Below are 15,925 nucleotides of genomic sequence, written 5' to 3' on the forward strand. Positions count from 1 at the left end.
CAAAAAAAATAAAATAAAATTTAAAAATTACTACTTCTTTACTATGTATTATAGCTTTATGCTCCTGCTAGTCTTCTCTTCCTACAGATAAGATTTTATTAAGATGCCCAATTGCAGGGTTGCCCTGGCTTTCTGACAGCATCCAATCAAGAATAAATCCCTGCTTCCTTGCCCTCTCCCCCAAATCACCAACGAAAGCCCAAATCCCATAATAGTTCTTACTGAGCATGTTCTTAATGAGCCAGCCCACCGTTCCCCATGGTTTGTGTTCTCCTTTGCTACAAGAAGTAGTAAGTACAACTCTGTTTGCTACAGGTGCCTTCCTAGAGGTATCCAGCTGGAGGGCGTTGACAGTTGAGAACTTTTGATTTCTTGAAGATGCTATCAAAACTCCAAAACTATCAGGATCTGGTGAGTTTGAGGGACTAGATCTTTTACAATTAGTGTTCCATTCAAGCATTTCTTGGGAACTGTATATGTTTTTCTGAATCTCAAGAAAAATCACCCGAGAAACCAGGAAGACAGGAGAAAGTATTATAATTCTGCTAGAATTAAAGTTTAACAATCAACATATAGGGTTACAATTTAAAGGGATCCACTAACGAATTGAATTGAAAGCAGTGGCAGGAAAATGTTAACATCTGGAGTCCAAAGTGAGCCAGGGAAAAGAGCAAGCAGGAGAAAAGGGTCTAGTTCTCATCAGTTTTGCTTGTAGTGGTTTCCGGGTTGTACACATGTTCATGGCCCCATCTTCTGCTAACAGTGAGTTTTTCCAGCAAATAAAATAAGTATTATATGTATAGTATACTTTATACAAATTCTGAGTGATGTTCTGAGAAATAAGTTTTGGAGGCAAAGTAAGTTCTTAAACTGGCAATTTCTTTAAGTGACTCTGAATAGTACTGTTAAAGTTTGCTGAGAGATCTGAATGTTATATTAGACAATGTTTGCTGGCATTTTCCTATGTTTATATTCGCTATTGGCTCTAGTTCTTCATAAGAACATTGTATCCATAAAGTTATGGCACACTTTGGACCAGCCACAGGAAAACAACAAAAGATGATAGAAATGTGAAGTCTGCACCAAATAAAAGGAAAACTCTCCCAGTTTCATACCTATTCAGTGCAGTTCGATGTGGGCTCATGCACAGATTTTTTAGGGTTCCTTAGGTAGCTATCCCGTATAGCCTCTACAGACTTGTTACTGACTGATGGCCTACCAGAACAGGGTTTCTCCACCAAACTGCCGGTTTCCTTCAACTGCTTATCCCATCAAGTAATGTTATTCCTATGTGGTGGCGCTTTGTTATAAACACGCTGATATTCACGTTGCACTTTGGTCATAGATTAGAATTTAGTGAGCCACAGAACACACTGAACTTTCCTCTGCACCGTCCACATCTCGACTGGCATGGCCGTGGGCTGCTCTGCTGTATACACGGTGTTACGTCATCATCTGTGCATGCGCACATGCTGCCACATCATCCTACAGAAACTGGGAGGGTTTTCCTTTTATTTGGTGCAGATTTCGCATTTCTATTGTCTTTTTTTTTTTTTTACATTTTTTTAAAGCTTTTATTCATTAGAAAGAGAGAGAGAGTAGGTGGGGAGGAACAGGAAGCATCAACTCACATATGTGCCTTGACCAGGCAAGCCCAGGGTTTTGAACCGGCGACCTCAGCATTTCCAGGTTGACACTTTATCCACTGCGCCACCACAGGTCAGGCTCTATTGTCTTTTGTTGCTTTCCTGTGACCGGTCAAAAGTGCACCATGACTTTATGGACACACTGTACTTTACAGAAGACATGCAAAGAGAAGAAGCTGTGAATTGGTTTGTGAAATACTTTGACACAACATCCTGAACTAACCTGAAATCTAGATGAATAAAAGTCATATCTTTTTTGGTGGCAAAACCAAAGTTTGGGCAAGCAGGCAGAATATTTCCATTCAAAAGTAACTGTTTGGGTTTAGTATAATTCTAGTTTTGTGACTAATTGACATTTTTTATATTACTATCAGAATATTCATTAATTTATAAAAATGTAAAGTCCTATTGTTTTAGACACTATTATTTATTCCTCTCTCTGCTCCAGCCACTTGAGCCTCCTATGGTTCTACAAACCAGGCATAATCCAGCACAATCCCATTTTAGTGCCTTTTCACTTGCTAGTCTCTCTTTCTGGAGCATTCTATCTCCAAATATCCACATAGTTTGTCCTTGACTCCTTCAGGTCTTCGCTCAAATGTCATATTAGTCAAATCTTCTTTGACCGCCCTATTAAAAGTTGCGACCCCATCCTCATGGACACTCTCTATCTCATTCTTTAACACTTACCGCCATCTAACTTACAATGTATTTTACTAATTTATTATGTCCTTTTTATATAAGTTCCATGAAGGCAGGGATTTTTGTCTGTTTTTATTATTGCTATATTCTCCAGACCTAGCACATAGCTAAATCTTTATTGAATAAATGGTTGAATATGTAAAAGTCATAGATCTTTAAGGGCTTACAAATAGAAAATGGATAAGGACAATAAAATATTACAAGTAATGTGGAAAAGGCGTATCAGGCAGAAGTATAATGAGCAAAAGCACAGTGGTATAATAATATTAAGCAATGTCGCTTGTTTTCACTTAATAATAAATAAAATTCAATAAGAAAACAGCAGAAATGTAGTTGGCCATTTTTCTTTCTTACCCAGCATAAACTAAAAATTGGAATATATGTTAACCTACTCCTAAGAGGAATAACCTTGCTTAACAAAGACTGCATTATTTTTGCAAGTAATAAAGGAATAGGGTTCTTATAGGTCAGTGGCTTATTTTTATTACACTAAATCAAATTGACAGCATTTACCTAGGACATAATCTTCTAGGACCCGTGGCCTTTAATCCAATGCTTTAAGCACATTAGTAGGATCCTAGAATATAGACAGATAAGCAGGTAGAGAGTCAGATTATATTATCTAATTTGCATAATCTTGAAGTTCACTGGACCACCTTCAAATAAAATAACCAGCAGAATTATACTATATGCAAAAAGGAACAAGGATCACAACAGGAAAATCAGACTCCTGATCTTGGAGTTTTTATGAAATCTGTATAATGAGCAAAATTTAATTTTGAAAAATCACATCCTCAAGTTCTCAGGAATAATTAGATATTTCCTACTAAAAATTTAAGAAAATGTGATTAAATTTGAGACCACTGCAACAGAGTCTGTTTGATGATAATGGACAGCTTGATTCAACACAAATCACAGTCTTCTTGGGGATGAGCTTGTGGGTTTAGAAACTAACTTTATGGTAGAGTCTTGTGTAATGCTACACATCATCATTACATGGATACAATTATAAGGGCAAATCACATGCCGCAAAATGAAACACCATTATAAAACAAAATTCTAGCAAACTCTTAGATAATTAGTCTTTCAGAGGTTCCATTTTGCTTGATAAATCTGGACCACAGGAAACCAGTAGACTCAATTTAGTGCATAGTGTCAGCTGACTTCTGTCCAACATTTGGAACATTTTGGTGGTTGTTAATAGCAGCTCGTACACTGATGGTACCCAGTACACTGATGGTATTTAGCAAGCATTCTTTATTAGTAAACGTATTTTTAAATTTTCATATTGTTATTTTGACCTAAAAATTAAAAATAAACTATTAAATGCTGACTTATTAATCTTTCAGGTAATGTAATACAGTAAAAAGTACAGAAGTTGGGGAGACTGACATCATTCTTGCCATCAAGTAACAAATTTTAGTTGGAGAAATAATATTAGGATTCATGAAAAAATAAGAAAATCAAGTAAGGTAGTAAAATTAAGTGCTAAGTCTTGTGATGCACACTTAAATAATGGTAGGTTTTTAAAAAAAAATCTGGATAATTTTCTCATAAAAGTCCTCAGTTGGGTTCTATTCTTTTTCCAGAAGGTGCCCTTTAAAGATTAAGTGATATACATTAGCCTTACATTTAAGTGAGTGACCAAGAGCATCTAACACTACAGTCTTGTAAGCAGTCTGGGCCTTTTATATCTACTAAAACACACTGTGGGAGAACCAAGATGGCAGCAGAGTAGGCAGACGCACAGACTCCCAGCTCACACCACCAAACTAGATTACAAATTAATTTAGAAACAATCAGCATGAAAAACCAACTTTGGATTAAAAGAACAGGTCTCAAAAACTAAGAAGCAAAGAAGAAGCCACACCGAACCTGGTAGTGAGCGCCAAGGTGTGGAGGGTCTCCCCTGCTTCCAGGAATGAAGGTGGGGTGAGACAGAGAGCCCAGAAGGGCTCTCATTATAAGGAGAAGAGTGTTGTGGACCGTAAATGGCAAAAAGCCATTGTAGATTTGAGGCTTAGCAAAAGGCTAAGTTCTCCCCCCTCCATCTCCATATTTGGCTATGATGCTGAGTATTTGTACCCACTCTACTTGCTTCCTTGGGTTGCTGGAAGCAATATACATGCCCTTCCTCTGACTCTTTGTTGGTTCAGATGTTGGTAGATTTCACTAATGTATCCTGTTTTTCTACAACAGGAAAATGGGTAAAGCCATCATTTATTGTTTCCCCTACATTTCGAGCCTGGTCTATAGATTGTTGGAGAGGGGATTTCCCAGATTTTGAGCTATAAACTCTGCAATCAGCCTGATAAGGGAATGGAGGAGCATAAGGTTGAATGTAAGAAGGAGTTGAGGGCAGCAGAGGCCCCGTGGCTAAGGCAGCTATAGCCACGGATTTTTCATCCCCCCTGTCATCCTCAGACTCCAAGTTATCCTCGTTTTCACATCCCTCTGTTTCCAGCTCACCCTGATACTCTTCAGACAACGATTTGTCTTCATATGGAAAGATATGTCTTCATATGGACCTTTCTACATAAAGGTCCCTTATTTTTTACCCTATCTGTCCCATAATCTTTTACTCCCAACTACACTTTCCTCAAAAACTTTTTTTTACTCACTGTGCGTACTTCACATTGGGGAGTTCCGTCACCTTCCTTCAGTTTTAGTTTCCTCGTACTCATACTCAAGTCATCTGTTCAGGCGCCACTTGCCGCAGACCAGTGCGGCTCCTAATAATGGTGCGAAATTAAGGAAACACACTTATCAAAACAAAAACGATGGGACCAGGAGGACTCTTCAAAATGCCTGGCAGTATCTGAGAGCCCCATAGCCCCAGTTTGCTTTATTATATATCCATATGCAAATCAAGGACCTTGATACAAAGTTGCACATCCAAGGCTAAGACGGGAACTCTCCCAAGGCAAAAACAGGATACATTAGTGAAATCTACCAACATCTAAACCAACAAAGAGTCAGAGGAAGGGCATGTATATTGCTTCCAGCAACCCAAGGAAGCAAGTAAAGTGGGTACAAATACTCAGCATCATAGCCAAATATGGAGATGAAGGGAGGAGAACTTAGCCTTTTGCTAAGCCTCAAGTCTACAATGGCTTTTTGCCATTTACAGTCCACAACAGAAGAGCAGAGAATATCACTCACAGCTCCTTGCCTGGGGACCTGGGAATGAGGTGAGCTGAGAGGGCTGGCTTGTCTTCCAAAAGGAAAGTGGGGAGAGAGAGACAGACGGTGACAGGCAGAGGAATGCATGGATGACCTGAGAAGCTGACTCATCCAGTGCGGAGGCAGCCATAGCTGGGGGATGGTTTGAACCGTCAATAAAGCACAAGCCTACAGTGGTTCTGGGTGACCCACCTCCAGAAAGCTCTCCAACTCCAATCAGAGCAAACAAGACACAGCTGAAAACAGGAAGTGGGGAGAAGGGGCAGTAACTAAGGTCTCCATGAATATCTGAGATACACCTTCCCCTACTGAAACAGAGAAAGCACCCCACCCCTGGAGAGAAGCTGGCCAGAGAAGCTGGCTTCAGAGTCTCAGGTTACACCCACTGCATTTCTGGATACAACTCCAAATAAGCCCCCTGCTGAGATCAATAAACAAGACTACCACTGAGTTAAGAAAACAGACAAATTAAGACTTCAAAGAGGCTCTACTAGGTAAGGAGATCACAGTTGTAAGAAGCCTACAAGTCATAGAGAATAATGGGTAGGCAGAGAAGCATAAGTCATATGCTTCAAGATAAACCCTCTGATAAAGACTTGGACGAATCAGAAGTAATCAAATTACTGGATGCAGAGTATAAAATAATGATTTTTAGGATGCTTAAAGATCTCAAAGCTACAATGGATGGACTTAATGAACACTTTAGTAAAAAAAATTGAAAGCATCAAAAAGGATACGGAAATCATAAAGACGAACCAGACAGAAATGACAAACACAATATCAGAAATGAAGACTACACTGGAAGGAATTAAAAGCAGGCTGGATGAAGCAGAGGATCGAATCAGCAACTTACAGGACAAGTTAAGTGAAAGCACAGAAGCAGAGCAGCAAAAAGAAAAGAGACTGAAAAAATCTGAGGAAACTCTAAGAGAGCTCTGTGACAACCTAAAGAGAAACAACATCTGCATGATAGGGGTTTCTGAAGAGGAAGAAAAAAAACAAGGGTTAGAGACCTTGTTCAATGAAATCATAGCTGAAAACTTCCCTAAATTGATGTAGGAAAAAGTCACACACAAGTTCAAGAAGCACAGAGAATTCCACTAAAGAGAACCCCCCCCAAAAATCTACATCAAAACACATCATAATTAAAATACCAAAGCTAAGAGATAAAGAGAAAATATTAAAAGCTGCTAGATAAAAAGAGGCTATCACCTATACATCATAATTAAAATACCAAAGCTAAGAGATAAAGAGAAAATATTAAAAGCTGCTAGAGAAAAAGAAGCTATCACCTACAAAGGAGCCCCCATACGGATAACATCTGACTTCGCAACAGAAACACTTGAGGCCAGAAGGGAATGGCAAAACACGTTCAAAGTAATGCAGAACAAGATCCTACAACCAAGACTTCTTTATCCAGCAAGACTATTGTTTAAAATTGAAGGAGAAATAGAAAGCTTCCCAGGCAAAAAAAAAAAAAAAAACTCAAGAAATTCATTACAACTAAACTAATGCTGCAAGAAATGTTAAGGGGCTTGTTGTAAACAGAACAAAGGGGGAAAAGAATATAGTAAAAGAGGAATATAACTTTAAAGAATAAAATGGCAATAAGCAACTACATATCAATAATAACCTTAAATATAAATGAATTAAATGCTCCAATCAAAAGACATAGGATAGCTGAATAGATAAGAAAACAGGACCCGTACATATGCTGTCTACAAGAGACACACCTCAAAACAAAAGATACACATAGACTGAAAGTAAAAGGATGAAAAAAAAAAGTTATGCAAATGGAAATGGAAAAAAAAGCTGGGGTAGCAATACTTATATTTGACAAAATAGACTTTAAAACAAAGACTATAGTAAGGGATAAAGAAGGTCACTACATAATGATAAAGGGAGCAATCCAACAGGAAGAGATAACCATTATAAATTTCTATGCACCTAATATAGGAGCACCTAAATATATAAAGCAGATTTTGATGGACGTAAAGGGAGAGATCAACAGCAATACTATAATAGTAGGGAATTTCAATACCCCCTTAACATCAATGGATAGATCCTCAAGAAAGAAAATTAACAAACAACAGAATTAAGGGATATACTAGATCAACTGGATTTAATAGATATCTTCAGAACTTTCCACCATAAAGCAGCAGAATATACATTCTTTTCAAGTGCTTATGGTACATTCTCTAGGATAGACCACATATTAGGGCTTGTTGAATGAGTCTCAACAAATTTAAGAAGATTGAAACCATATCAAGCATCTTCTCTGACCACAGTGGCATGAAACTAGAAATCAACTACAGTAGGGAAACTGAAAAACAATCAAACACTTGGAACTAAACAGCATGTTATTAAACAAGGACTGCGTCAACAATGAGTTCAAAAGAGAAATAAAAAATTTCCTTGAAACAAATTAAAATGAGCATTCAATAACTCAAAATCTGTGGGACACAGCAAAAGCAGTCCTGAGAGGGAAGTTCATAGCATTACAGGCATACCTTAAGAAGCTAGAAAAAGCTAAAAAAAAACAACAACCCAGCTTAATCCTGCAACTAAAAGAACTAGAAAAAAAACAGCAAGTAAACCTAGAGGAAGAAGAAGGAAGGAAATAATAAAGATCAGAGCAGAAATAAATGACATAGAGACTAAATAAACAATAGAGAGGATCAATGAAACCAAGAGCTGATTCTTTGAAAAAGTAAATAAGATCAATAAACCCTTAGCCAGGCTCACCAAGAGAAAAAGAGAAAGGACTCAAATAAATAAAATTAGAAATGAGGGTGGAGAAATAACAACGGACACAACAGAAATACAAAGGATTGTAAGAAAATACTATGAAGAACTGTATGCCAAAAAATTAGACAACCTGGGTGAAATGGACAAATTCCTTGAAAAATGTAATCTTTCAAAACTCAATCAGAAGAATCAGAAAACCTAAGTAGACCAATTACAACAAATGAGATCAAAACAGTTATCAACTCCCAACAAACAAAAGCCCTGGGCCAAATGGCTTCACAGGTGAATTCTACCAAACATTCAAAGAAGAACTAACTCCTATCCTTCTCAAGCTATTTCAAAAATTCAAGAGGAGGGAAAACTTCTAAGCTCCTTTTACAAGGTAAGCATAATTCTGATTCCAAAACCAGGCAAAGACAACACAAAGAAAGAGAACTGTAGGCCAATATCCCAGATGAATGTAGATGCTAAAATTCTCAACAAAATATTAGCAAACTGGATCCAGCAATACAGGAAAAAAATTATACACCATGATCAGTGGGATTTATTTTGGGGAGGCAAGGCTGGTACAATATTTGCAAATCAATCAATGTGATTCATCACATAAACAGAAGGAAGGACAAAAACCACATGATAATTTCAACAGATGCAGAAAAAGCATTCAAGAAAATCCAGCACCCAGTTATGATAAAAACTCTTGGCAAAGTGGAAATACAGGGAACATACCTCAACATGATAAAGGCCATCTATGACAGGCCCAGAGCCAACATCATACTCAATGGGCAAAAGTTAAAAGCAATCCCCTTAAGATCAGGAACCAAGCAGGGGTGTCCCCTTTCACCACTCTTATTCAATATAGTTCTGGAAGTCCTAGCCATAGCAATCAGACAAGAAGAAGAAATAAAAGGCATCCAAATTGGAAAAGAAGAAGTAAAACTATCATTATTTGCTGATGATATATTACTGTACCTAGAAAACGCTAAAGCCACAGTAAAAAAACTACTGGACCTGATAAATGAATTCATCAAGGTGGCAGGATATAAAATTAATACTCAGAAAACAGAGGCATATTTATACACCAACAATGATCTATCTGAAAGAGAAATTAAGAAAACAATACCCTTTATTATTGCAACAACAAAAAAATAAAATAAAATACTAAGAGTAAATTTAACCAAGGAGTTTAAAGATTTGTACTCGGAAAATTATAAAACATTGATAAAAGAAATCTGGCCCTGGCCTGTTGGCTCAGTGGTAGAGCATCGGCCTGGCATGCAGGAGTCCGGGTTCAATTCCCAGCCAGGGCACACAGGAGAAGCACCCATCTGCTTCTCCACCCCTCCCCCTCTCATTCCTCTCTGTCTCTCTTTTCCCCTCCCACAGCCAAGGCTCCATTGGAGCAAAGTTGGCCTGGGCACTGAGGATGGCTCTATGGCTTCTGCCTCAGGTGCTAGAATGGCTCTGGTTGCAACAGAACAACGCCCCAGATGGGCAGAGCATCGCCCCCTGGTGGGCATGCAGGGTGGATCTCTGTCGGGTGCATGCGGGAGTCTGTCTGACTGCCTCCCCATTTCCAACTTCAGAAAAATAAAAAAAAAAAAAAAAAAAAAAAAAGAGAAAGAAATCAAGGAAGCTACAAAGAAGTGGCTAGGAGAAGGTAGATTTCACATTAGTGGCTAGGAAGAATAAACATCATTAAAATGTCCATATTACCCAAAGCAATTGATAAATTCAATACAATTTCTATTAAAATACCAAGGACATACTTCAAAGATATAAAACAAATATTCCAAAAATTCATATGGAACCAAAAAAGAACACAAATAGCCTCAGCAATCTTGAAAAAGAAGAATAAAAGTGGGTGGTATCACACTTCTGGACATCAACTTATACTACAAGGCCGTTGTACTCAAAACAGCTTGGTCCTGGCTTAAGAACAGGCATATAGATCAATGGAACAGAACAGAGAACCCAGAAATAAACTCGTACCTTTATGAACAATTGATATTTGACAAGAGTGGTGATAGCATACAATGTAGTAAAGACAGTCTCTTTAACAAATGGTGTTGGGAAAATTGGTCAGCTACCTGCAAAAAAATGAAACTAGACCACCAACTTACACCATTCACAAAAATAAACTCAAAATGGATAAAAGACTTAAATGTAAGTCGTGAAACCATAAGCATCCTAGAGGAAAACCTAGGCAGTAAGCTCTCCGACATCACTCGCAGCAATATATTTGCTGATTTATTTCCACGCGCAAGGGAAATAAAGGACAGAATAAACAAATGGGACTATATCAAACTAAAAAGCTTTTGCACAACTAAACACAATATGAACAAAATAAAAAGGCAAACCACACAATGGGAGAACATATTCGACAATATGTCTGATAAGGGGTTAATAACCAAAATTTATAAAGAACTTGTAAAACTCAACACCAGGAAGATAAACAGTTCAATCAAAAAATGGGCAAAAGAGATGAATGGACACTTCTCCAAAGAGTATATACAGATGGCCTATAGGCATATGAAAAAATGCTCAACATCATTAATCATTAGAGAAATGCAAATTAAAACCACAATGAGATATCACCTCTCACCAGTAAGAATGGTGTTCATCAACAAAACAACACAGAATAAGTGCTGGCGAGGATGTGGAGAAAAGGGAACCCTCCTGCACTGCTGGTGGAAATGCAAACTGGTGGAAAACAGGATGGAGATTCCTTTAAAAATTAAAAATCAAACTGCCTTTTTTAAAATTTATTTATTTATTATTATTATTTTTTATAGAGACAGAGAGAGAGTCAGAGAGAGGGATAGACAGGAATGGAGAGAGATGAGAAGCATCAATCATCAGTTTTTTGTTGTGCGTTGCAACACCTTAGTTGTTCATTGATTGCTTTCTCATATGTGCCTTGACCATGGGCCTTCAGCAGACCAAGTAACCCCTTGCTGGAGCCAGCGACCTTGGGTCCAAGCTGGTGAGCTTTTGCTCAAACCAGATGAGCCCGCGCTCAAGCTGGTGACCTCGGGGTTTCGAACCTGGGTCCTTCCGCATCCCAGTCCAACGCTCTATCCACTGCGCCACTGCCTGGTCAGGCTCGAACTGCCTTTTGACCCAGCCATCCCACTTTTGGGAATATACCCCAAGAATACCATAGCACAGTTTGAAAAGGAGAAATGCACCCCCATGTTTATGGCAGCATTGTTTACAATAGCCAAGACCTGGAAACAGCCCAAGTGTCTGTCAGTGGATGATTGGATTAAAAAGCAGTGGTACATATACACAATGGAATACTATGAAAAAGAAGGAAATATTATTTTTTGAGACAACATGGATGGAACTGGAAACTATTATGTTAAGTGAAATAAGCCAGGCAGAGAAAGAAAAATATCATATGACCTCACTCATATGAGGAATGCGACGAACAATATGAACTGAGGAGCGGAATAGAGACAGAGGCGGGATCAAATGATACAGAGGGAAAGTGGACAGAGGGAAAGGGGATGATAAGGTGATAGGATGGGACAAGAGCAGAAAAGCAAACCCTGGAGCGAAGGTGGGAGGGCTTTACGGGGAAGGAGACAGCGAGGATGTACTGCGAAACATGGGCAACATTAGAATCTATGTAAACACAATAAATTAATAAAAAAATTTTAAATAGAAATAAACACTGTGATCTGAATTCATTAAATGCAAAGGGAGCTATTAGTCGATTGGCAGAAGCTAAAATGAACTATTTGCATGTGCATTAGGAGTCAAGATGTTTAAGGAAAGTATCTTTGAACTTGAAAGTAAGAAATTAAAAACTTTCTTATTCATCTCTAATTTGGGGAGGGGGATGATACAGTTACTGGTTTGATGGATAAAGGAGCCATAAAAACATGACTGAAACCTTGTTTTCTTATAAAATATAATTTATTTTTCTTTTCTTTTACTCAGTGAGAGGAGGGGAGGCAGAGAGGCAGACTGCTGCCTGCACCTCGACGGGGAGGGGGTGATGCTCTGCCCATTCGTGGCATTGCTCAGCAACCGACTCTTGTTAGCACCTGAGGTGGAGGCCATGGAGCCATCCTCAGCACCTGGGGCCAATTTGCTCCAATCGAGGCATGGCTGCAGGAAGAGAAGAGAAGAGAAGAGAAGAGAAGAGAAGAGAAGAAAAGAGAAGAGAAGAGAGAGAGAGAGAGAGAGAGAGAGAGAGGAGCGGGGGGGGGGGGTATGAAAAATGAATCCTATGAGATTGAGTTTTCTCTCTGGGTGGTTCAAGATTCCAGATGCCCATCTTGCTGGGGGCACCTGATGATTGGAAACGTAATATACATATTGACCACATGATGGCGACATAGAGCTAGGTTTGTTTTTCTTAAATGTGATGGGCTTGCTGGATTTTCTTTGTCCTTCCGATCTTAATGCTTAGGAAGTACACAGACCTTGCATATGGTATGACATAGTGAACAGAACAATTGTTTATGTAGTTATATATTAATTTTAAACAGCAGACAAACCTTAATTTTGTTTCTTCTTTAGACTTGGAACCCAAGAATTGAGAATGAAGAGGAAAAAAGGTTTTGTTAAGATGTGCTTGGTTTAAGATGTGCTTGATTATCCACTTAGTATTCTGAACATCACAGTAAGAAATAGAGGTCTTAAAATGTAGAGTGAGATATACTTAGCTTTGAGTTTCTGTCATTACCCTTTCTTAATTGTTATTGGTTGTTGTTTTTGTTTATTCTTTTCTTGAGTATTTGTAAATTAACAAATAACATTAACTCAATGGCTACAATCTATTCAAATAGCACTCGGTTGACTTGGTTTTCCTTCTTTTTCCTTTATCCCTTTGTTCTTCACAATAATCCTTTATTCCTTTCCTTTATTCTTCATATTTGAGTACTGACTAAAAAATTATATTAATTTTTATCATTTTGAAGTACTCCATAGTTATAGTCAAAGCATATATTACAACTGAGTAGTAAAAATAAATATATTCTAGTAGCTTCCTATTAAAGCCTTTAAAATCTATCTGAAGACCAACCTTGGCATCCCTGACAGATGTACCAAGGCAGGTGCACACTGATTCTTACAGAGGAGTCAGTCTCCTGTAAGAGGCACTATTCACCCATCTGAGAATTCTGCTGCATTAACATGGAGAGTGTTGATTAGTAGGAGTTGATATGAAAAAAATTACTGCTAATGTCAGTCACAACAGCATAGGTTTTATGTCAGTAACAACCCCCCAAAAAACTTCCATGGCTTAACACCATAAATCTTTGCTTTCACCCACGCTCTATTCCTCGGTCCATCAGAGCCATCAGGGACACACACTGACAGAAGCGGTCTTGATACCTGTGTCCACAATTTCTAAAGCAGCAGTAAAGGAGAATGTAGCAAATTGTGCACTGGCTCTTCAAGCTTTTACTTGACGTAAGCCACTTCTGCACACATTTCATCAGCCAAAGTAAATCATGTGTTCACCGCTACCTTCAAAAAGCACAGAGAAACACAGTCTATTATAATATGTTTTTGGAAAGAGAGAAAAGCAGACTTATTTGTGAATCTCTGTCATGACGGTGACTATCTTACTTGTTTTTCCTTCCTTCCTCCCTATTTTTTGTGAAGATATATTCTATTATTTAATGGAAAACTCTCTGCCGGTGGGGGGGGGGGCACTTGCTGAATGATAAGAGATGAGCTGCCTCATGTACTTTATTTCTTTATTCCTTTGAAAGGTGATTCTACAGAGTATTTTGTAGGGCTAGAATATATATTTCTGCAAATATCGGCCAATTCGGAGTCTATCTGCAGTTTATGGAAAATATTAACTGTAGTGAACATAATGGCACTGAGTCACATGTCAGCAACATCTTCCTCTTTGCCATGGAAACCAGGAGACATTTTGCAATTTATCAACAAGTGTGCTGCCAGATTAGAGTCGAAGGCTTGCTTCCAACGCATGGTGCTTGTCCAGGCACGGTCCAATTATCCTTAATGCATGGGAGAAATAGCTGTGTATTTCCCACTGTACATCTTGAACTTCAGCTGCTGGCTGAGTCCTGGGCGATGTGTTATGTTGTCACCTTGCTGCAGGGTCAGTTGAGGGTTTTCTGTTTTCATTATGGGAATGACGAGCATGCCCTAGCAGCCAGGAGGAGCTTGTTATCTGATCCTTTATGGTATGTCAAGGGCACTGGCCTTGACATAGAAAGAGCTTTACACAAGCTTGCCACCCATGTATGATTACTTACTTTCTGCTATTAAAGTGACTTCATGTTTTGTTTTCCATTTTGCCACCTGTTGGTTTTAAATTTCTCTACTTCAGAATTCCTCCTAAACACTGTTACACGTTGATGAGGAAGGTCACAGCTAAAGTCTAGTAAGACTACACTTTGAGTACTTTTCCCAGAAGGGCAGAAGTCGGATCTGTTTTGTTTGATGCTGAATCCCCATAGCCTGGGATGGTTCCTGGCACATGACGCTCAATAAATATTATGGATTTAATGAAAGAAGAAATCACAGATAGATAGAGAAGACATCGTTGGCTTACCTGCGTGCTAGTTCTCTATTTTCCTTTGATCGATGGTGGAAAAGTGTAAGCTTCTGGACTAGAATGAGACATGCAGAGGCCTTTCCCACGTTACAGTGAGCTAACAAGTCCACAGTGACACTCTCCATTATTTTAGCTGCTAGATTGTTTTTATCTCCCTCCACTCCCTGGTCATACTCAGTTTTCCTGCCAAATGGAACTACCAAGTACTCTCAGAATGGGCCTGCTCCTTGTTATGGTTTGAATGTGTCCCCCCACCCCCACCCCATAAAACGAAACATTGAAGTCCTAGCCCCCAGCAATTCAAAATGAGACCCTATTTGGAAAAAAAGGGTTGTTGCAGATGTAATTAGTTAAGATGAGGTCATACTGGAGTAGGTTGAACCCTAATCCAATATGACTGGTGTCCTTATGTGATAGCCATGTAAAGACAGAGACACACAGGAGGATGTCATGTGACAACAAAGGCAGATACTGGAGTAACAAAGCTACAAGCCAAGTAACACTGAATACTGCCAGCAAATGACCAGAAGCTGGCAGAGGCAAAGAAAGATGCTCTTCTCCAGGGGTCAGAGGGAGCATGGTCCTACTAACACTTTGATTTCAGACTTGTAGCTTCCAGAACTGAGGCAATGAATTTTTGTTGTTTAAGTCACCCAGTTGGGGGCTCTTTGTTATAGCAGCTCTGGGAAACAAACATACTCTTTATGCTGTGAGCTTTGCTTCCTCTACCTGGTCTTCACCCTGCTGTACATCTTGAGAACCTCTTTTCTATGAGTAGAATCTCTAAATCATCTCTGAAATGTTAGCCTGGCTGACTCCTCTTCCCTCCTGCAGCACCTCTGTCTAATGGAGAGTGAGTGATGGACAGGCAGGGAATTTGGAAAAGAGGACTCTCAAGATATCAAGGTTAGTTAGGAGAAACAAAGTGAGCGAGTAAATTGGGGGAAAAGCATATTGGTCATTAAGAAAACAAGAAGGCAGGCCAGGAACACAAAAAGAGTTTGTTGAAAAATACTTATTTTTTTTTCTTAAGTGAGAAGCAGGGAAGCAGAGAGACAGATTCCCACATGCTCCCCAGGATCCACAGGCAAGCCCCCTA

This window comes from Saccopteryx bilineata, chromosome 2 (genome assembly GCF_036850765.1).
Source record: "Saccopteryx bilineata isolate mSacBil1 chromosome 2, mSacBil1_pri_phased_curated, whole genome shotgun sequence".
NCBI lineage: Eukaryota > Metazoa > Chordata > Mammalia > Chiroptera > Emballonuridae > Saccopteryx > Saccopteryx bilineata.